Source organism: Staurois parvus, unplaced genomic scaffold (genome assembly GCF_062004578.1).
Source record: "Staurois parvus isolate SC_StPar_1 unplaced genomic scaffold, SC_StPar_1.0 ptg000258l, whole genome shotgun sequence".
In the NCBI taxonomy this organism is placed as follows: Eukaryota; Metazoa; Chordata; class Amphibia; order Anura; family Ranidae; genus Staurois; species Staurois parvus.
Genome location: NW_028318054.1, coordinates 6,883,431 through 6,906,771, shown reverse-complemented (window position 1 = coordinate 6,906,771; position 23,341 = coordinate 6,883,431). Strand labels below are relative to the sequence as shown.

The following is a 23,341-nucleotide window of genomic DNA, read 5'->3' as shown; positions in this document are numbered from 1 at the left end:
CCTTTTATCTATATCTAGATACATAAATATACCTATTTTTTCTGCCTGTAAAATCTTAGAGTCTTTTAGTTTTATCAAAGGGCCAAAAATGAAACTGTCTAGAGAGAAATTCTTCTTTCTTCAGTTTTGACATTTTTAGCCAAAAGATTGCAAGCCTGCCCACCACGACAAGGTAGACTCTTTTAGGGCAGGATCTACACTAAACTACACTACGCTAACCTTCTCCATGCTAGTCATGGTTTCTTTAGTGTTGGATACCTGTGTGTAATAGACCCTATCCTAGAACCTGCCTTCTTCCTCTCCAGACTTCTGTACCAAGATCTACAGAAGAGCAACCCTTTTCTTACACAAAATGGAGAAGAGATTATAAATGGCTGATACTGTTACAATATTCTGGGTGTTCAGCAATGATCATCTGTAATATCCCTACACATTTCCCCCTTCTTTGATCATTGTTGAGCACCTTTCTATATAAATCCATCCACATTAGCCTGGAATAACGCAGGTGAAGTGTACAAGATGGGAGAGCCCCCCAAGATGTGTCTATTACCTGATTAGATTTAAAGAGACACTAGGGGTATTGCCAACCATCTTCCACACATATTTTTACCTACTGATCCTCTAATGTAAATGGATGCACATACAATTTTTCTCTTACTAGCCTACCTACTAAAAGGCACTGTCCTTTCCAGTCTTATTTTTGTTTGTTATTACAGGTACTTATAAAGCTCCATCAATTTAGGCAGTGCTTTACACACAAACACACACACACACATATATAAATTGTACATTCACATCAGTCCCTAATACTCAAGGAGCGTACAATCTTAATCCCAAACCTACAGAGAGATAAGCTTACGTAGAGATCGGAGACAGGTCCCTAACCAGGAATTGAAAGGAACAGGACAAAGCCTATACAACAATCATCCAGCTTTACAAACGTTCACACTCTAACTAAATATGAGAGAAGATGAATTCAGCGCTTCTCATTCTGGCCCAGCTGGTTGCGTCCAGCTCCAGGCGTGTTCCAGGTGCTAACCAACATCCAGCTGCAAACTCCAGGTTTCTTTCACTATCCTGATACCTGATACTGAGATTTGAGCGGGTTAAGCTCGCATTCCTCCTGAAGGTCCCTCCTGCAAGTAGCGGGAAGCTCATCCCCAACCCCCCTCCAGCCGGAACAGCCTGAGGACCCAAAAGATGAAGGTAAGTACCCTACCTGGAGACCTCATCAATACCGTGGGTCGACAGAGAAATCTCCAGACTCGTGGCCTGGCCAATCAAGTTGCCCCCTTCACACACCGGATAACATCATTCCAACATAACCCTTGTCATCAGTCAGCCTTCTTCCCTTCCAGATTCTTTTACCTAGCTTGACACTATTATTAATAATATTATGGATTTGTAAAGCAACAACAGTTTGTGAAGCACTTTAAAAGGAGACAGCACATTTACAATACAATTCAAAATCCCTCAATACAATTAACTGAACCTCCAGTGCAGATGGATGCACACACATTGGTTCTTAGTAGGCTACGTAGTAAAAGGCAATGTTCCTTTCTTCACTCAACAAGATCTATACTCAGGCAAGCTCTCCTGTAGATTAGAGAAATCTTCTCAACACCAAGGATAGAAAGTGAAAAATACTAACAACATGCAAAGAAATCTTCCCAACACGAAAGGTATCAAGCTAAAAATACTAAAAACATGCAAGCTAGCTTTAAAATCTACATAGAACTCCTTTTATCTATATCAAGATACATAAATATACCTATTTTTTCTGCCTGTAAAATCTTAGAGTCTTTTAGTTTTATCAAAGGGCCAAAAATGAAACTGTCTAGAGAGAAATTCTTCTTTCTTCAGTTTTGACATTTTTAGCCAAAAGATTGCAAGCCTGCCCACCACGACAAGGTAGACTCTTTTAGGGCAGGATCTACACTAAACTACACTACGCTAACCTTCTCCATGCTAGTCATGGTTTCTTTAGTGTTTGATACCTGTGTGTAATAGACCCTATCCTAGAACCTGCCTTCTTCCTCTCCAGACTTCTGTACCAAGATCTACAGAAGAGCAACCCTTTTCTTACACAAAATGGAGAAGAGATTATAAATGGCTGATACTGTTACAATATTCTGGGTGTTCAGCAATGATCATCTGTAATATCCCTACACATTTCCCCCTTCTTTGATCATTGTTGAGCACCTTTCTATATAAATCCATTTACATTAGCCTGGAATAACGCAGGTGAAGTGTACAAGATGGGAGAGCCCCCCAAGATGTGTCTATTACCTGATTAGATTTAAAGAGACACTAGGGGTATTGCCAACCATCTTCCACACATATTTTTACCTACTGATCCTCTAATGTAAATGGATGCACATACAATTTTTCTCTTACTAGCCTACCTACTAAAAGGCACTGTCCTTTCCAGTCTTATTTTTGTTTGTTATTACAGGTACTTATAAAGCTCCATCAATTTAGGCAGTGCTTTACACACAAACACACACACACACACACACATATATAAATTGTACATTCACATCAGTCCCTAATACTCAACGAGCGTACAATCTTAATCCCAAACCTACAGAGAGATAAGTTTACGTAGAGATCGGAGACAGGTCCCTAACCAGGAATTGAAAGGAACAGGACAAAGCCTATACAACAATCATCCAGCTTTACAAACGTTCACACTCTAACTAAATATGAGAGAAGATGAATTCAGCGCTTCTCATTCTGGCCCAGCTGGTTGCGTCCAGCTCCGGGCGGGTTCCAGGTGCTAACCAACATCCAGCTGCAAACTCCAGGTTTCTTTCACTATCCTGATACCTGATACTGAGATTTGAGCGGGTTAAGCTCGCATTCCTCCTGAAGGTCCCTCCTGCAAGTAGCGGGAAGCTCATCCCCAACCCCCCTCCAGCCGGAACAGCCTGAGGACCCAAAAGATGAAGGTAAGTACCCTACCTGGAGACCTCATCAATACCGTGGGTCGACAGAGAAATCTCCAGACTCGTGGCCTGGCCAATCAAGTTGCCCCCTTCACACACCGGATAACATCATTCCAACATAACCCTTGTCATCAGTCAGCCTTCTTCCCTTCCAGATTCTTTTACCTAGCTTGACACTATTATTAATAATATTATGGATTTGTAAAGCAACAAACAGTTTGTGAAGCACTTTAAAAGGAGACAGCACATTTACAATACAATTCAAAATCCCTCAATATAATTAACTGAACCTCCAGTGCAGATGGATGCACACACATTGGTTCTTAGTAGGCTACGTAGTAAAAGGCAATGTTCCTTTCTTCACTCAACAAGATCTATACTCAGGCAAGCTCTCCTGTAGATTAGAGAAATCTCAACACCAAGGATAGAAAGTGAAAAATACTAACAACATGCAAAGAAATCTTCCCAACACGAAAGGTATCAAGCTAAAAATACTAAAAACATGCAAGCTAGCTTTAAAATCTACATAGAACTCCTTTTATCTATATCTAGATACATAAATATACCTATTTTTTCTGCCTGTAAAATCTTAGAGTCTTTTAGTTTTATCAAAGGGCCAAAAATGAAACTGTCTAGAGAGAAATTCTTCTTTCTTCAGTTTTGACATTTTTAGCCAAAAGATTGCAAGCCTGCCCACCACGACAAGGTAGACTCTTTTAGGGCAGGATCTACACTAAACTACACTACGCTAACCTTCTCCATGCTAGTCATGGTTTCTTTAGTGTTGGATACCTGTGTGTAATAGACCCTATCCTAGAACCTGCCTTCTTCCTCTCCAGACTTCTGTACCAAGATCTACAGAAGAGCAACCCTTTTCTTACACAAAATGGAGAAGAGATTATAAATGGCTGATACTGTTACAATATTCTGGGTGTTCAGCAATGATCATCTGTAATATCCCTACACATTTCCCCCTTCTTTGATCATTGTTGAGCACCTTTCTATATAAATCCATCCACATTAGCCTGGAATAACGCAGGTGAAGTGTACAAGATGGGAGAGCCCCCCAAGATGTGTCTATTACCTGATTAGATTTAAAGAGACACTAGGGGTATTGCCAACCATCTTCCACACATATTTTTACCTACTGATCCTCTAATGTAAATGGATGCACATACAATTTTTCTCTTACTAGCCTACCTACTAAAAGGCACTGTCCTTTCCAGTCTTATTTTTGTTTGTTATTACAGGTACTTATAAAGCTCCATCAATTTAGGCAGTGCTTTACACACAAACACACACACACACATATATAAATTGTACATTCACATCAGTCCCTAATACTCAAGGAGCGTACAATCTTAATCCCAAACCTACAGAGAGATAAGCTTACGTAGAGATCGGAGACAGGTCCCTAACCAGGAATTGAAAGGAACAGGACAAAGCCTATACAACAATCATCCAGCTTTACAAACGTTCACACTCTAACTAAATATGAGAGAAGATGAATTCAGCGCTTCTCATTCTGGCCCAGCTGGTTGCGTCCAGCTCCGGGCGGGTTCCAGGTGCTAACCAACATCCAGCTGCAAACTCCAGGTTTCTTTCACTATCCTGATACCTGATACTGAGATTTGAGCGGGTTAAGCTCGCATTCCTCCTGAAGGTCCCTCCTGCAAGTAGCGGGAAGCTCATCCCCAACCCCCCTCCAGCCGGAACAGCCTGAGGACCCAAAAGATGAAGGTAAGTACCCTACCTGGAGACCTCATCAATACCGTGGGTCGACAGAGAAATCTCCAGACTCGTGGCCTGGCCAATCAAGTTGCCCCCTTCACACACCGGATAACATCATTCCAACATAACCCTTGTCATCAGTCAGCCTTCTTCCCTTCCAGATTCTTTTACCTAGCTTGACACTATTATTAATAATATTATGGATTTGTAAAGCAACAAACAGTTTGTGAAGCACTTTAAAAGGAGACAGCACATTTACAATACAATTCAAAATCCCTCAATATAATTAACTGAACCTCCAGTGCAGATGGATGCACACACATTGGTTCTTAGTAGGCTACGTAGTAAAAGGCAATGTTCCTTTCTTCACTCAAGAAGATCTATACTCAGGCAAGCTCTCCTGTAGATTAGAGAAATCTCAACACCAAGGATAGAAAGTGAAAAATACTAACAACATGCAAAGAAATCTTCCCAACACGAAAGGTATCAAGCTAAAAATACTAAAAACATGCAAGCTAGCTTTAAAAGCTACATAGAACTCCTTTTATCTATATCTAGATACATAAATATACCTATTTTATCTGCCTGTAAAATCTTAGAGTCTTTTAGTTTTATCAAAGGGCCAAAAATGAAACTGTCTAGAGAGAAATTCTTCTTTCTTCAGTTTTGACATTTTTAGCCAAAAGATTGCAAGCCTGCCCACCACGACAAGGTAGACTCTTTTAGGGCAGGATCTACACTAAACTACACTACGCTAACCTTCTCCATGCTAGTCATGGTTTCTTTAGTGTTGGATACCTGTGTGTAATAGACCCTATCCTAGAACCTGCCTTCTTCCTCTCCAGACTTCTGTACCAAGATCTACAGAAGAGCAACCCTTTTCTTACACAAAATGGAGAAGAGATTATAAATGGCTGATACTGTTACAATATTCTGGGTGTTCAGCAATGATCATCTGTAATTTCCCTACACATTTCCCCCTTCTTTGATCATTGTTGTGCACCTTTCTATATAAATCCATCCACATTAGCCTGGAATAACGCAGGTGAAGTGTACAAGATGGGAGAGCCCCCCAAGATGTGTCTATTACCTGATTAGATTTAAAGAGACACTAGGGGTATTGCCAACCATCTTCCACACATATTTTTACCTACTGATCCTCTAATGTAAATGGATGCACATACAATTTTTCTCTTACTAGCCTACCTACTAAAAGGCACTGTCCTTTCCAGTCTTATTTTTGTTTGTTATTACAGGTACTTATAAAGCTCCATCAATTTAGGCAGTGCTTTACACACACACACACACATATATAAATTGTACATTCACATCAGTCCCTAATACTCAAGGAGCGTACAATCTTAATCCCAAACCTACAGAGAGATAAGTTTACGTAGAGATCGGAGACAGGTCCCTAACCAGGAATTGAAAGGAACAGGACAAAGCCTATACAACAATCATCCAGCTTTACAAACGTTCACACTCTAACTAAATATGAGAGAAGATGAATTCAGCGCTTCTCATTCTGGCCCAGCTGGTTGCGTCCAGCTCCGGGCGGGTTCCAGGTGCTAACCAACATCCAGCTGCAAACTCCAGGTTTCTTTCACTATCCTGATACCTGATACTGAGATTTGAGCGGGTTAAGCTCGCATTCCTCCTGAAGGTCCCTCCTGCAAGTAGCGGGAAGCTCATCCCCAACCCCCCTCCAGCCGGAACAGCCTGAGGACCCAAAAGATGAAGGTAAGTACCCTACCTGGAGACCTCATCAATACCGTGGGTCGACAGAGAAATCTCCAGACTCGTGGCCTGGCCAATCAAGTTGCCCCCTTCACACACCGGATAACATCATTCCAACATAACCCTTGTCATCAGTCAGCCTTCTTCCCTTCCAGATTCTTTTACCTAGCTTGACACTATTATTAATAATATTATGGATTTGTAAAGCAACAAACAGTTTGTGAAGCACTTTAAAAGGAGACAGCACATTTACAATACAATTCAAAATCCCTCAATACAATTAACTGAACCTCCAGTGCAGATGGATGCACACACATTGGTTCTTAGTAGGCTACGTAGTAAAAGGCAATGTTCCTTTCTTCACTCAACAAGATCTATACTCAGGCAAGCTCTCCTGTAGATTAGAGAAATCTCAACACCAAGGATAGAAAGTGAAAAATACTAACAACATGCAAAGAAATCTTCCCAACACGAAAGGTATCAAGCTAAAAATACTAAAAACATGCAAGCTAGCTTTAAAATCTACATAGAACTCCTTTTATCTATATCTAGATACATAAATATACCTATTTTTTCTGCCTGTAAAATCTTAGAGTCTTTTAGTTTTATCAAAGGGCCAAAAATGAAACTGTCTAGAGAGAAATTCTTCTTTCTTCAGTTTTGACATTTTTAGCCAAAAGATTGCAAGCCTGCCCACCACGACAAGGTAGACTCTTTTAGGGCAGGATCTACACTAAACTACACTACGCTAACCTTCTCCATGCTAGTCATGGTTTCTTTAGTGTTGGATACCTGTGTGTAATAGACCCTATCCTAGAACCTGCCTTCTTCCTCTCCAGACTTCTGTACCAAGATCTACAGAAGAGCAACCCTTTTCTTACACAAAATGGAGAAGAGATTATAAATGGCTGATACTGTTACAATATTCTGGGTGTTCAGCAATGATCATCTGTAATATCCCTACACATTTCCCCCTTCTTTGATCATTGTTGAGCACCTTTCTATATAAATCCATTTACATTAGCCTGGAATAACGCAGGTGAAGTGTACAAGATGGGAGAGCCCCCCAAGATGTGTCTATTACCTGATTAGATTTAAAGAGACACTAGGGGTATTGCCAACCATCTTCCACACATATTTTTACCTACTGATCCTCTAATGTAAATGGATGCACATACAATTTTTCTCTTACTAGCCTACCTACTAAAAGGCACTGTCCTTTCCAGTCTTATTTTTGTTTGTTATTACAGGTACTTATAAAGCTCCATCAATTTAGGCAGTGCTTTACACACACACACACACATATATAAATTGTACATTCACATCAGTCCCTAATACTCAAGGAGCGTACAATCTTAATCCCAAACCTACAGAGAGATAAGTTTACGTAGAGATCGGAGACAGGTCCCTAACCAGGAATTGAAAGGAACAGGACAAAGCCTATACAACAATCATCCAGCTTTACAAACGTTCACACTCTAACTAAATATGAGAGAAGATGAATTCAGCGCTTCTCATTCTGGCCCAGCTGGTTGCGTCCAGCTCCGGGCGGGTTCCAGGTGCTAACCAACATCCAGCTGCAAACTCCAGGTTTCTTTCACTATCCTGATACCTGATACTGAGATTTGAGCGGGTTAAGCTCGCATTCCTCCTGAAGGTCCCTCCTGCAAGTAGCGGGAAGCTCATCCCCAACCCCCCTCCAGCCGGAACAGCCTGAGGACCCAAAAGATGAAGGTAAGTACCCTACCTGGAGACCTCATCAATACCGTGGGTCGACAGAGAAATCTCCAGACTCGTGGCCTGGCCAATCAAGTTGCCCCCTTCACACACCGGATAACATCATTCCAACATAACCCTTGTCATCAGTCAGCCTTCTTCCCTTCCAGATTCTTTTACCTAGCTTGACACTATTATTAATAATATTATGGATTTGTAAAGCAACAAACAGTTTGTGAAGCACTTTAAAAGGAGACAGCACATTTACAATACAATTCAAAATCCCTCAATACAATTAACTGAACCTCCAGTGCAGATGGATGCACACACATTGGTTCTTAGTAGGCTACGTAGTAAAAGGCAATGTTCCTTTCTTCACTCAACAAGATCTATACTCAGGCAAGCTCTCCTGTAGATTAGAGAAATCTCAACACCAAGGATAGAAAGTGAAAAATACTAACAACATGCAAAGAAATCTTCCCAACACGAAAGGTATCAAGCTAAAAATACTAAAAACATGCAAGCTAGCTTTAAAATCTACATAGAACTCCTTTTATCTATATCTAGATACATAAATATACCTATTTTTTCTGCCTGTAAAATCTTAGAGTCTTTTAGTTTTATCAAAGGGCCAAAAATGAAACTGTCTAGAGAGAAATTCTTCTTTCTTCAGTTTTGACATTTTTAGCCAAAAGATTGCAAGCCTGCCCACCACGACAAGGTAGACTCTTTTAGGGCAGGATCTACACTAAACTACACTACGCTAACCTTCTCCATGCTAGTCATGGTTTCTTTAGTGTTGGATACCTGTGTGTAATAGACCCTATCCTAGAACCTGCCTTCTTCCTCTCCAGACTTCTGTACCAAGATCTACAGAAGAGCAACCCTTTTCTTACACAAAATGGAGAAGAGATTATAAATGGCTGATACTGTTACAATATTCTGGGTGTTCAGCAATGATCATCTGTAATATCCCTACACATTTCCCCCTTCTTTGATCATTGTTGAGCACCTTTCTATATAAATCCATTTACATTAGCCTGGAATAACGCAGGTGAAGTGTACAAGATGGGAGAGCCCCCCAAGATGTGTCTATTACCTGATTAGATTTAAAGAGACACTAGGGGTATTGCCAACCATCTTCCACACATATTTTTACCTACTGATCCTCTAATGTAAATGGATGCACATACAATTTTTCTCTTACTAGCCTACCTACTAAAAGGCACTGTCCTTTCCAGTCTTATTTTTGTTTGTTATTACAGGTACTTATAAAGCTCCATCAATTTAGGCAGTGCTTTACACACAAACACACACACACATATATAAATTGTACATTCACATCAGTACCTAATACTCAAGGAGCGTACAATCTTAATCCCAAACCTACAGAGAGATAAGTTTACGTAGAGATCGGAGACAGGTCCCTAACCAGGAATTGAAAGGAACAGGACAAAGCCTATACAACAATCATCCAGCTTTACAAACGTTCACACTCTAACTAAATATGAGAGAAGATGAATTCAGCGCTTCTCATTCTGGCCCAGCTGGTTGCGTCCAGCTCCGGGCGGGTTCCAGGTGCTAACCAACATCCAGCTGCAAACTCCAGGTTTCTTTCACTATCCTGATACCTGATACTGAGATTTGAGCGGGTTAAGCTCGCATTCCTCCTGAAGGTCCCTCCTGCAAGTAGCGGGAAGCTCATCCCCAACCCCCCTCTAGCCGGAACAGCCTGAGGACCCAAAAGATGAAGGTAAGTACCCTACCTGGAGACCTCATCAATACCGTGGGTCGACAGAGAAATCTCCAGACTCGTGGCCTGGCCAATCAAGTTGCCCCCTTCACACACCGGATAACATCATTCCAACATAACCCTTGTCATCAGTCAGCCTTCTTCCCTTCCAGATTCTTTTACCTAGCTTGACACTATTATTAATAATATTATGGATTTGTAAAGCAACAACAGTTTGTGAAGAACTTTAAAAGGAGACAGCACATTTACAATACAATTCAAAATCCCTCAATACAATTAACTGAACCTCCAGTGCAGATGGATGCACACACATTGGTTCTTAGTAGGCTACGTAGTAAAAGGCAATGTTCCTTTCTTCACTCACCAAGATCTATACTCAGGCAAGCTCTCCTGTAGATTAGAGAAATCTCAACACCAAGGATAGAAAGTGAAAAATACTAACAACATGCAAAGAAATCTTCCCAACACGAAAGGTATCAAGCTAAAAATACTAAAAACATGCAAGCTAGCTTTAAAATCTACATAGAACTCCTTTTATCTATATCTAGATACATAAATATACCTATTTTTTCTGCCTGTAAAATCTTAGAGTCTTTTAGTTTTATCAAAGGGCCAAAAATGAAACTGTCTAGAGAGAAATTCTTCTTTCTTCAGTTTTGACATTTTTAGCCAAAAGATTGCAAGCCTGCCCACCACGACAAGGTAGACTCTTTTAGGGCAGGATCTACACTAAACTACACTACGCTAACCTTCTCCATGCTAGTCATGGTTTCTTTAGTGTTGGATACCTGTGTGTAATAGACCCTATCCTAGAACCTGCCTTCTACCTCTTCAGACTTCAGTCCATGGTTTGGGGCACTCTGATGAGAAAATTCCATGTAAGGAGGCACTCCGATGGGAACAGTCCATGTTAAGGGGGGAAATTTGTTGGGACATTACAGAAGAGCAACCCTTTTCTTACACAAATTGGAGAACAGATTTGTAATGGTTGTTGTAATGGTCATCTGTAATGTCCCGACAAATTTCCCCCCTTACATGGACTGTTCCCATCGGAGTGCCTCCTTACATGGAATTTTCTCATCAGAGTGCCCCAAAACATGGACTGTTCCCATCGGAGTGCTCCCTTATAAAATCTGTTCCCATCGGAGTGCCCCCTTATAAAGTCTGTTCCCATCGGAGTGCTCCCTTATAAAGTCTGTTCCCATCGGAGTGCCCCCTTACAGGGACTGTCCTCATCGGAGTGCTCCTTTATATGGACTGTTCCCTACAGAGTGCCCCCTTACATGAACAGTTCCCATCATAGTATCCCCTGACATGCAATGTTGCCATCTGAGTGCCCCCTTACATGGACTGTTCCCATTGGAGTGCCCCCTTACATCGACTGTTCCCATAAGAGTGCCCCCTTACATCGACTGTTCCCATCAGAGTACCCCCTTACCTGCAGTTTTCCCATCGGAGTGCCCCCTTAAATGGAGTGTCTTTATCGGAGTGCCCCCTTACATGGACTGTTTTCATCGGAGTGCTCCCTTATATATGGAATATTCCCATCGGAGTGCCCCCTTACATGGAGTGTCTTTATCGGAGTGCCCCCTTACATGGTCTCTTTCCATCGGAGTGCCCCATTGCATGGATTGTTCCCATCGGAGTTCCCCCTTACATGGTCTGTTTCCATCGGAGTGCCCCCTTACATGAACTGTTCCCATCGGAGTTCCCCCTTACATGGCCTGTTCCCATCGCAGTGCCCCCTTACACGAACGGTTCCCATCAGAGTGCCCCCTTACATGGACTGTCCTCATCGGAGTGCCCCCTTATACGGACTGTCCTCATCGGAGTGCCTCCTTACATGGACTGTCCTCATCGGAGTGCCCCTTTATTTCACTTGCCCCCCCCTCCCCCCCAGACTGGCTCGCATTGATCGGGAAACGGCTGTACTGCAGTATCACAGATAGGGAGTGATTATAGTCCGCCCCTCCCCCGCACTCAGCACACTTCATATCATACAATCATTTCCTCTACATTGGCTGCCGATTGTTCCCCCTCCAGATGATAGATGGCGCTCTGTCACTCCGCATAGTTACTGCACGTCCGTCCTCTCCGAAGTGTCGCTGCCTTCTGAGCAGGGCCCTAGCTCTGTCTAGACTCCTCCCACCTATGACGTCAAAGGGGCGGGGCTGAAGAGCTCGCAGATAGGAACCTAGAGATTCCATTGGTTGATAAGAGACGGATACTGTTCTTGAACATGACGTCAAAGGGGCGTGGCTGAGGAGCGTCCAGGTAGGAACCTAGAGATTCCATTGGTTGCAAAGAGACGGACACTGTTCTTGAAGAAGCTGCCTGCACGGTCCTGAGTGGAGTGGAGGGGGCTGGCTGCAGAATGGAGCTCCATTTTGGAGGTCACATGTTACCTGTCCAGTGGAGCTCCACTATATAGCCTCTGATTGTTTGGATGTCATGGGATTGCTGTCTAAATTGGAGCTCCATTCTGCAACCAATCTCGATTGTCTGAATAGAGCCCCGCCTCAGTCTAGACTCCTCCCTCCAATGAGGGAATAAGAAAGGGGTGGAGCAACTGTGAGCAGACAGCAGGCGGAGCTAAGGAGCATGCAGGAGGAATGGGAGTGAGCTGCTTTGTAGAGTTTACATCATCTGCTAGGAGACTGGCGCTGTGCTTGGAGAAGCTGCCTGCACGGCACTGTTCCCATCAGAGTGCCTCCTTACATGGCACTGTTCCCATCAGAGTGCCCCTTTACATGGCCTGTTCCCATCAGAGTGCCTCCTTACATGGCCTGTTCCCATCAGAGTGCCCCTTTACATGGCACTGTTCCCATCAGAGTGCCTCCTTACATGGCCTGTTCCCATCAGAGTGCCCCTTTACATGGCCTGTTCCCATCAGAGTGCCCCTTTACATGGCCTGTTCCCATCAGAGTGCCCCTTTACATGGCCTGTTCCCATCAGAGTGCCCCTTTACATGGCCTGTTCCCATCAGAGTGCCTCCTTACATGGCCTGTTCCCATCAGAGTGCCTCCTTACATGGCCTGTTCCCATCAGAGTGCCTCCTTACATGGCCTGTTCCCATCGGAGTTCCCCTTACATGGCCTGTTCTCATCGGAGTGCCCCATTACATGGACTTTTCCCATCGCAGTGCCCCCTTACATGGCCTGTTCCCATCGGAGTGCCCCCTTACATGGCCTGTTCCCATCGGAGTGCCCCATACATGGATCGTTCTCATTGGAGTGCCCCTTTATTTCACTTGCCCCCCCCTCCCCCCCAGACTGGCTCGCATTGATCTGGAAACGGCTGTACTGCAGTATCACAGATAGGGAGTGATTATAGACCGCCCCTCCCCCGCACTCAGCACACTTCATATCATACAATCATTTCCTCTACATTGGCTGCCGATTGTTCCCCTTCCAGATGATAGATGGCGCTCTGTCACTCCGCATAGTTACTGCACGTCCGTCCTCTCCGAAGTGTCGCTGCCTTCTGAGCAGAGCCCTAGCTCTGTCTAGACTCCTCCCACCGATGACGTCAAAGGGGCGGGGCTGAGGAGCTCGCAGATAGGAACCTAGAGATTCCATTGGTTGATAAAAGACGGATTCTGTTCTTGAACATGACGTCAAAGGGGCGTGGCTGAGGAGCGTCCAGGTAGGAACCTAGAGATTCCATTGGTTGCAAAGAGACGGACACTGTTCTTGAAGAAGCTGCCTGCACGGTCCTGAGTGGAGTGGAGGGGGCTGGCTGCAGAATGGAGCTCCATTTTGGAGGTCACATGTTACCTGTCCAGTGGAGCTCCACTATATAGCCTCTGATTGTTTGAATGTCATGGGATTGCTGTCTAAATTGGAGCTCCATTCTGCAACCAATCTCGATTGTCTGAATAGAGCCCCGCCTCAGTCTAGACTCCTCCCTCCAATGAGGGAATAAGAAAGGGGTGGAGCAACTGTGAGCAGACAGCAGGCGGAGCTAAGGAGCATGCAGGAGGAATGGGAGTGAGCTGCTTTGTAGAGTTTGCATCATCTGCTAGGAGACTGGCGCTGTGCTTGGAGAAGCTGCCTGCACGGCACTGTTCCCATCAGAGTGCCTCCTTACATGGCCTGTTCCCATCAGAGTGCCTCCTTACATGGCCTGTTCCCATCGGAGTGCCCCCTTACATGGCACTGTTCCCATCAGAGTGCCTCCTTACATGGCACTGTTCCCATCAGAGTGCCTCCTTACATGGCCTGTTCCCATCAGAGTGCCCCTTTACATGGCCTGTTCCCATTGGAGTGCCCCTTTACATGGCCTGTTCCCATCGGAGTGCCCCCTTACATGGCACTGTTCCCATCAGAGTGCCTCCTTACATGGCACTGTTCCCATCAGAGTGCCTCCTTACATGGCCTGTTCCCATCAGAGTGCCTCCTTACATGGCCTGTTCCCATCAGAGTGCCTCCTTACATGGCCTGTTCCCATCAGAGTGCCTCCTTACATGGCCTGTTCCCATCAGAGTGCCTCCTTACATGGCACTGTTCCCATCGGAGTGCCCCCTTACATGGCACTGTTCCCATCGGAGTGCCCCCTTACATGGCACTGTTCCCATCGGAGTGCCCCCTTACATGGCACTGTTCCCATCAGAGTGCCCCCTTACATGGCACTGTTCCCATCAGAGTGCCTCCTTACATGGCACTGTTCCCATCGGAGTGCCCCCTTACATGGCCTGTTCCCATCGGAGTGCCCCCTTACATGGCCTGTTCCCATCGGAGTGCCCCATACATGGATTGTTCTCATCGGAGTGCCCCTTTATTTCACTTGCCCCCCCCCCCCAGACTGGCTCGCATTGATCGGGAAACGGCTGTACTGCAGTATCACAGATAGGGAGTGATTATAGACCGCCCCTCCCCCGCACTCAAGACACTCTTCATATCATACAATCATTTCCTCTACATTGGCTGCCGATTGTTCCCCTTCCAGATGATAGATGGCGCTCTGTCACTCCGCATAGTTACTGCACGTCCGTCCTCTCCGAAGTGTCGCTGCCTTCTGAGCAGAGCCCTAGCTCTGTCTAGACTCCTCCCACCGATGACGTCAAAGGGGCGGGGCTGATCAGCGCCCAGGTAGGAACCTAGAGTCCCTTGGTTGCTAAGAGACGGGCACTGTTCTTGAAGAGGACGTCAAAGGGGCGGGGCGGGGCTGAGTAGCGCCCAGGTAGGAACCTAGAGATTCCTTTGGTTGCTAAAAAAACGGACACTGTTCTTGAAGAAGCTGCCTGCATGGTGCTGAGTGGAGTGGAGGGGGCTGGCTGCAGAATGCATCTCCACACTAGGCAGGAAATATGTGGCCTCCGTTTTAACTTTAGTTAAGCTACACTCCACTTTTTTTTTTTTTTAATTTAATGAACTTTAACAACCGATAGACACAGCTAAACGATGTGGATGTGACATGTTTCCTGTCACTTATTTCCTGTGTATATTTTTACTGAAACAGTGGGGTCTGGCTGTTTCAGTAAAGGTCACATGTCAAGTAGAGCTCCACTATATAGCCTCTGATTGTTTGTTACATTTGAAAAAAAAGGGGGAGTGGATGTCATGTGATTGCTGTCAAAATTGGAGCTCCATTCTGCAACCAATCTCGATTTTTTTAATAGAGCCCCGCCTCAGTCTAGACCAGCAATGGGCAAACTACGGCCCGGCGGACCTTTTAATCCGGCCCGCGGAGCTAGGCTCCTGCTAGGCTCTTCTCACAGTCCGCCCTGAAGACCGGTGTAGCATGAAAATCTATCTCCTATGAGGATCTGTCCCCCTTGACGTATCTGCGCATGTGCCGGAGATCGCCGATCGGCTGCTAATGCCTGAAACTGGCACATGCGCAGATACGTCGAGGGGGACAGATCCTCATAGGAGACCGATTTTCATGCTACACCGGAACGGCTTCGGAAAACAGCGAGAGGAACGCGCGGAGCAAAGGTAAGTGAATTGACACAATATGGGGAATGAATTACTATAGGGGGGGTGAATTACTATATGGGGGATGAATTACTATGGGGGATGAATTACTATGGGGGACGAATTACTATGGGGGACGAATTACTATGGGGAATGAATTACTATATGAGGGACGAATTACTATAGGGGGGACAAATTACTATATGGGGGACGAATTACTATGGGGGACGAATTACTATATGGGGGATGAATTACTATATGGGGGATGAATTACTATATGGGGATGAATTACTATGGGGGATGAATTACTATATGGGGGATGAATTACTATATGGGGATGAATTACTATGGGGGACGAATTACTATATGGGGGACGAATTACTATATGGGGGATGAATTACTATGGGGAATGAATTACTATAGGCGGTACAAATTACTATATGGGGGACGAATTACTATATGGGATGAATTACTATATGGGGGATGAATTACTATATGGGGGATTAATTACTATGCTTACTATGGGGGAATATTACTATACTTACTATGGATGACACATACACATCATTCATCTACTCTTGGTCCGGCCCCGGGTCCAATATATGAACCCATTGCGGCCCTCAAGTCAAAAAGTTTGCCCACCCCTGGTCTAGACTCCTCCCTCCCTCCCTCCGACGAGGCAGTTAGAAAGGGGCAGAGCTATTGTGAGCAGCCAGGAGGTGGAGCTGAGGAGCACACAGGATGATTGCATGTGAGCTGCTCTGTAGTGCTTACATCGGTTGCTAGGAAACTGGTGCAGTGCTTGGAGCAGCAGCCTGCAGGGTGCTGAGTGGAGTGTGATTGGCTGAAGTAGAGGTGGCTTCATGTCGGTCAATCAGATAACAAGTGGCTGAGGGTCCAGAATAATTATAGCAACAGTATATACAGACAGTCCTAACATGCTATAACAGTCCCCGTTTTGTCACACTGCCCAGTAAATGATGAAAATTAAAAACAAATGTTGCCTGGCAAATTTGAGGCCCTTGAAGAGAGTGCACCAGTTATCAGCAGACAACAGATTAACTTGTATGAGGGCACCCTCTTCTGGATCTCCAACATGTGCCCTGATTCAGTAAAAGTCAGTTAAAATCATACAGGTATAGAAGTTGCTGTGATCTCTGTTTTTTAATCCTGAGACAGTCCTTTTTTTCCTTCCTTAGAAGTGGTGCGAGTGCTCTCTAGTACAGTCTTTGTAATTCAAAAGGGCACTGGATTGTCCCCAAATAAATAAGAGTTAAGGCAACCCCCACTGGGACAGAACTTTTTCAAGGAACCAGGAAACAAGAGAAGTCAGTGGCCAAGAGGCTTTTCACCACAGTAGGCAGCCTCCAAACTTCTGTAGGTTTGCAAAAGGGTCCTCCCTCGCAAGCTAGCTCCCAGTAGTAGTAGCCAGTGGTCCTCTAATTATAGTCAAGTGTCTGCTGATGGTTAACCACTTCCAGACCGGACATTTTTACCCCCTTCCTGACCAGGGCAATTTTCAGCTTTCAGCACTATCACACTTTGAATGACAATTGCGCGGTCATGCAACACTGTACCCAAATGAATTTTTTACCATGTTTTTGAGACATATAAAGCTTTATTTTGGTGGGATTTTTATTTTTTTTGCTATGTAAATGAAAAAGTCCAAAATTTTAGAAAAAAAGTGTTTTTTTTATAAAATTCGGCAAATAAATAATATTTCATCATAAATCTTGGCCAAAATTTATTCCGTTCTCTTTTTAGTTAAAAAAAAAATCCAAATTAGTTTATAACCAAAAAATATAATTTTTTACATTTTTTTTTATTTTTTTATATTATTATTATTATTATTTTTTTTTTTACATACTGTCACCCTAGCAGTACAGTGTCACCATGGTGACACTGTACTACTTGTGGGGGGTGATGATTTTTTTTTTTTTTTTTTTTACACTGATTGCTTTTACACCCATAAAGGCTGTAAAAGCAATCATTTCTCTTTCTCTCTGTGTGCATTCTTGCACTCATTGAGAAGTACTGAGTGAGCTGTGATTGGTCACAGCTTGTCACATGGTACAAGGCTGTTGTGAATAGCCTTGTACCATGTGACCTCTGTGATCATTCACAGATTTCACACGTAGTAAGCAATGATGTCACAAGTGACATCTTGCTTACTACTTTGCATGTGATCACTGATTGGCCAATCAGTGATCACATGATCGGGACCTCGTACAGAGGTCCCGTCCGACGATCGGTGTTTCACTGTGTCCGGAGGACACAGCAGGCACCGGATCGCGGTGCTGCGCGCTCCCAGGGAGCGCGCACAAGCAGGGTGCCGGGAGGCCGTTTATAAACGGCCACCAGACCCTGCAGTGCCACCATCCGTCCGTTTATATGCAACGGCCGGTCGGGAAGTGGTTAAAGTCACTCGCCACATCCAGCAAGTGAAACAGTGATCCCCAGTGGTGGGTTCTCAGGATCTATGTCCCCTCACATGTATTATTGCAGAATATGATGGCAGCAGCAGTCTCTGATCAGCACTATTCTCCTGAAGAGTACAGCATCAAATAGCTCCTGGAAACATAGAAACATAGAAAAATGTACATAGAATAGTACTTTTTGAAATTAGTTTTGAACTTTCCTCCAGTTACTTTAAGGTCATATCTCTGTGTTCTTAATTTTGGTTTCATGTTGAAAATACTGCCCTCATGAACCTTATTTACTCCCTTGATGTATTTAATCACTTCCCGACTGCCCTATAACAGAACTACTGCCACACGGCTACACAAAAACAAGTATATATATACATGATTTTGTATTTCCGTAGGTGGCTTCAGCTGTTGCACTACCCCCAGAGGAGCCCTGTTGCCGAGGAACACTGACGGGGAGAGGTCTGTATGTAAACAATACAGATCTCTTCCCTGACAGCTTCCACACACTGCTCTGTATTGCTTGGCATAGAAGCGCAATACAGAGCAGCTTGCTTACACAGTAAAACACACACACACCTTGTTGACCCCCTCGCTAAATTTTCCTATATGACCCAATGGGAGGGGGATTTGAATAGCTCATTAGACCTGGATACTTGGCGGAATGCGGCCCATACTTTATAAAAAATCTCGATTAATACTGATCTTATCGAATCTATTATAAAATGCTACTTTGCTGGTATCTGGTTCCCACGCGCCTTGCTAAAATGTACCTCTCAGTATCATCTAGTTGTTTCCGGCGTTGTGGTCAAGAGGGTACTATGTTCCACGTTTGTTGGAAATGTCCGATAGTGAGTAGGTTCTGGATCTGCATGTTTAATTTTATCTATTCAGTAACAGGAATTAATATTCGTAGATCACCGGAAGTAGCTTTTTTTTCATTTACTACCCGCTGACGTTCCCAAAAAATCAACTAAATTATTTTTATACCTCTTACTGGCAGCTCGAATTACCATAGCTAGAACTTGGAGAAAATCACTGATCCCGCTAGATGGGGTTAAACAAAAACTTAATTGGATAATGGTAAATGATAAACTTACAAGTATTGTCAATAATGATGTGTCGAGATTTGAGGTGACGTGGGAGCCTTGGATCAGTTATATTTCTGTATTTTGAGAGTTCTACAGCTGACCCCCCCTTTTTTCTCCTTTCCCCCTTCGGAGTTTCCCTTCCCCCCCCCACTTTTTTTTTTTCTTTTCTCTTTTCCCTCCTTTGTTTTTCTTCCGTTTAATTGCCTTGGATATGGTTGGTTTATTTCTACGGTTAAGCCTAGGTTTATTTTTTGCTGAAACGTATGTTACTGGGTGGAGGTGGCGCTCTCGTGTACATTACCATTGACTGCTACTAATTTTTTTTTTCATGTGCTTATTTGTTCTATGTTTGTGGTCACACGTTTTGTTTGACCATGTAGGTGGGATTTGTTGCCATCTCTTTTTATGCCACTGTATGCCTATCTTTCAATAAAATAATTGAAATATAAAACACATACACACCACAAAGTAAAAAAACACACAGCACACAGTTAACCCTTTGATCGCCCCAGATGTTAACCCCTTCCTGCCCAGTGTCATTAGTTCAGTGTCAGTGTTTTTTATTAGCACTGATCACTGTATTAGTGTCACTGGAGATGTCAGTGACAGTTAGTTAGTTCCCCCCATTGTCAGAATGCCTGCCGCAGTCCCATTCCAGTATGAAAAAAATTCCAGCATATATACCACCATTTGTAAATGCTATAACTTTCATGTAAACCAATTAATTTACAGGTATTGGGATTTTTTTTAGCAAAGATATGTAACAGAATCGGAGGAAGTCGTTATGACGAAATGCGTCAGTGCGTGACTGTACGTGACGTCAGCATATTCACCAGATGTGACGTCTCTCCTACCCAGAAGTGGAACAGCGGGCTGTGCACGGAAGTGTGGTGAGACACCAGCTGTTCAATACACGAGGTGATCAGTACTTTATGAATTTATTTGATGCAAATTGATTTTATTCTTATGTGAGTGTTATTCTATGGAGGTTATTATGCAATAAAATTCATAAATGGAATTGTGCTTTATACTTATGAACTGGACCAATCGGATCTTTATATGTGGTGGAGATTGCGGGACCAAGAGGAGGATATTGTTGTGCCTAATTAACACCATGATTTGGTGAGTGTGTAGGCTGATAGGGTGATTGTCACTTAAAGAACACGGTGGTGCTGGAGTCAATTTCATGAATTACAGAGACTTTCCCTTTTAAAGGATCTATGTGGTGGACTTTATTTTCTTTATCACTCTGCTGCACCGTGGTGGAAGATAGTTCATATATTATAGATTATTTAATTTATTAATTATCATTTCATATTTTTTATTCATATTTATTTTATTTATTATGTGTTGACCTATTGTTATAATCATGTGGAGCGAAGCGCTGTTTTTATGACGATTTATGAGGATTTATTTGTTACTCATATTATTTGTCTTTTCTTGTATAAAAACATCAGCTTATTGGGTATATAATTTTATTATTTTGATTCCTGTTAGCGCATAGTCTGTACACTCATATGACTGTCAAATTGTTTATACATTTTGGCCTAAATTTATGCTGAAATTTAATTTATTAAATTTTTTTACTGGATATGTTTTATAGCAAAAAGTAAAAAATATTTTTTTTTCAAAATTGTCATTTTTTTTTTGTTTATAGCGCAAAAAATAAAAAATGCAGAGGCGATCAAATACCACCGAAAGAAAGCTCCATTGGTGGGAAAAAAGGGACATACATTTAATTTAGGTGCAGCGTTGTATGACAGCGCAATTGCCAGTTAAACTAATGCAGCGCTGTATCCTCTGGAGGGCAAGTGGTTAAAGGTTTCAATCATGTCTCCCCATTCCCTTCTTTTCTCCAGACTGTACATAAACTCTGGTCACACACCAATATTTCCCATTCACTGCAACTTTCGGGTGCTCTCTCTCAGCTGCTCAGCACAGGAAATGGTTGCAGTAGCTCATGGTCCCCTTGGAACTCTAGGAGATGTAGTTCCTCTGCATGAATGGATATTCAGTTCAACCCTGTCCACGCTGCAGAAGGATATTACGGCAGCGACAAAGGAAGAAGTTCCACAGCAGTTATCATCTATAGTCCAGGTTACATATGTACAGTATATGAATAAAATAGTGAAAACAATGAAAATACATTATTACCTTGTATTGTTCATTGATGATTGTAGACTATCTGCAAATGTTATTTTACATAAAAAAGTCTGTCTTTTGACAGATGCACCTGTTTTGCAATGGAAAGCAATTCCTGAATGTCATTATGACAGCCAATAATTGCTGATAATAGAGGAGAGCTGCATAAAGGGGAGAGGATCAGAATTATAAGATGCGTCCTTAAAGCATGTTTTTTAGGATGTATCACTTACATTCAAAATCCTCAGGTGGTTTATTTTGTTTCAGTCATTTGTGTCCTAACTTTTATTCAGTTTTATATTATTTTTCTTAAAAGAGAAGTAAGGGATTTCCTTTTTTTTTTTTTTTTTTTAAATCATACTTACCTAGGTGGATGCAGTGTCGGTCTGATGTTGCCTCTGTCCCCCGCTGTCTTTAAATGTGAGAACTTAGTGATCACATGACCACTGATCACTGAGTTCTCACAGCAGCTCTGAGCAGAAAGTGGTGACTGTCAGCCACCGATGTCTGCTCAGCCTGTCTGCTCAGCTGCCCCACAACCCCCACCCCACTGGCTCGGGTTCTCAGCAGATCACTGAGAGGCTGAGCCAGGTGCTGCTCCGGACTCTGGGGTGGATCCCAACTTTAAAGTTGGGATCTTTCCCCAGTCTGGACCAGCTGAGCGACATTAGCCGACAGCAGGCTTCAACCTGCTGTCAGTTGAAAACGGGTCACAGGAGTGCAGAACGAACTGCACTCCTGTGATCCACAAAAGTACAGCAAAAAGAGCTTTGGATGAACATCTCATTTAATTTTGTAGGTGATGCAGGAAACCCTGACTTGCCATGACTCTTGAGAAATGTCTTGTCTATCTGCATCAGAGTCCAGCTATTAACCTGTGAGAACTCTCTCTTCCCTGTCATTGCTTGACTTAGCACACTTTGTGGCATTTCAAAATACAAAGTAGCCATAACCAGTATGCACGGGTAATAATCTACATGCAAATGATATCAGAAGAGAAACAAGCATTACTTTGCATAATATTGGTACTCGCAAAAACTTTCTTGAATCAGTCTCAAATATGCACACCAAATTGAACAAATTTTTTTTTCACCTGTCCTAACATTTGAACTTTGAGTGTCAGAAACTCAGAATGTTATCATGGAATGGTCATGTTGACTTAAACAATTTATACAAATTTGCATATGGTATGTCTTATATGTTCTTAGATAGCAGGATAAAAGGTCATTTGAAAAATAAGCCTGTAAACCTCATTAAACATTAAGAACTTTGTTCCTTGTTACTAAAACATACCTACGCCTCTGGAGAAAAAACTACACAATTAAAAATAGCAATTGAGTTTAAAATAATAAATATTACACTAAACATATTGCAATATGATTCATTATTTATAATGTAAATTATAAATAATAACACTAAGCCTGACCCACTAACTTTGAAACATTCCCGTGTAATTAAATTATTTCTTATAACTTTCTTAGTCATGGGACCGCATGAAAAAAGCATAAATTAAGTAATGAACTAACTTTAAACAAACTAAGTTTTACCTTTTCTTACTTAGTAAATTGTCCCAAAGTACAATATCCTAAAGCTATACATATCATTCTACATTTAAAGAGATACATTAAGTGGACCTGTAATGGAACCGGAACCCAGACCGCACTTGGGTATTTTCCGTTATACTCCAGCTTCCCTGTCCGAACACAAATCCCCGGACACCACCCGCTGATCATACAAGAAATAGACAGCACCAGACTCTTCTTAAGACAGGAAGTCAACTCCTTTATTTTTACACAAACACAAGATATATACACAGGGCGGGGAAACACAACCATGAACAGGAAACACATTATCAGCCCCATCACAGGGAAGGGCTACA

At 42.9% G+C, this 23,341-nt stretch overlaps 1 long non-coding RNA gene across 1 annotated transcript; it reads left to right on the top strand.

Moving 5' to 3' along the window:
- The first annotated feature begins 14,952 nt into the window (after window positions 1–14,952).
- Window positions 14,953–20,545, top strand: LOC149459474 (uncharacterized). The gene is made up of 2 exons (XR_016313269.1): window positions 14,953–15,066; window positions 20,072–20,545. It is a non-coding gene; the product is annotated as an uncharacterized LOC149459474 (long non-coding RNA).
- Window positions 20,546–23,341: the final 2,796 nt, after the last annotated feature.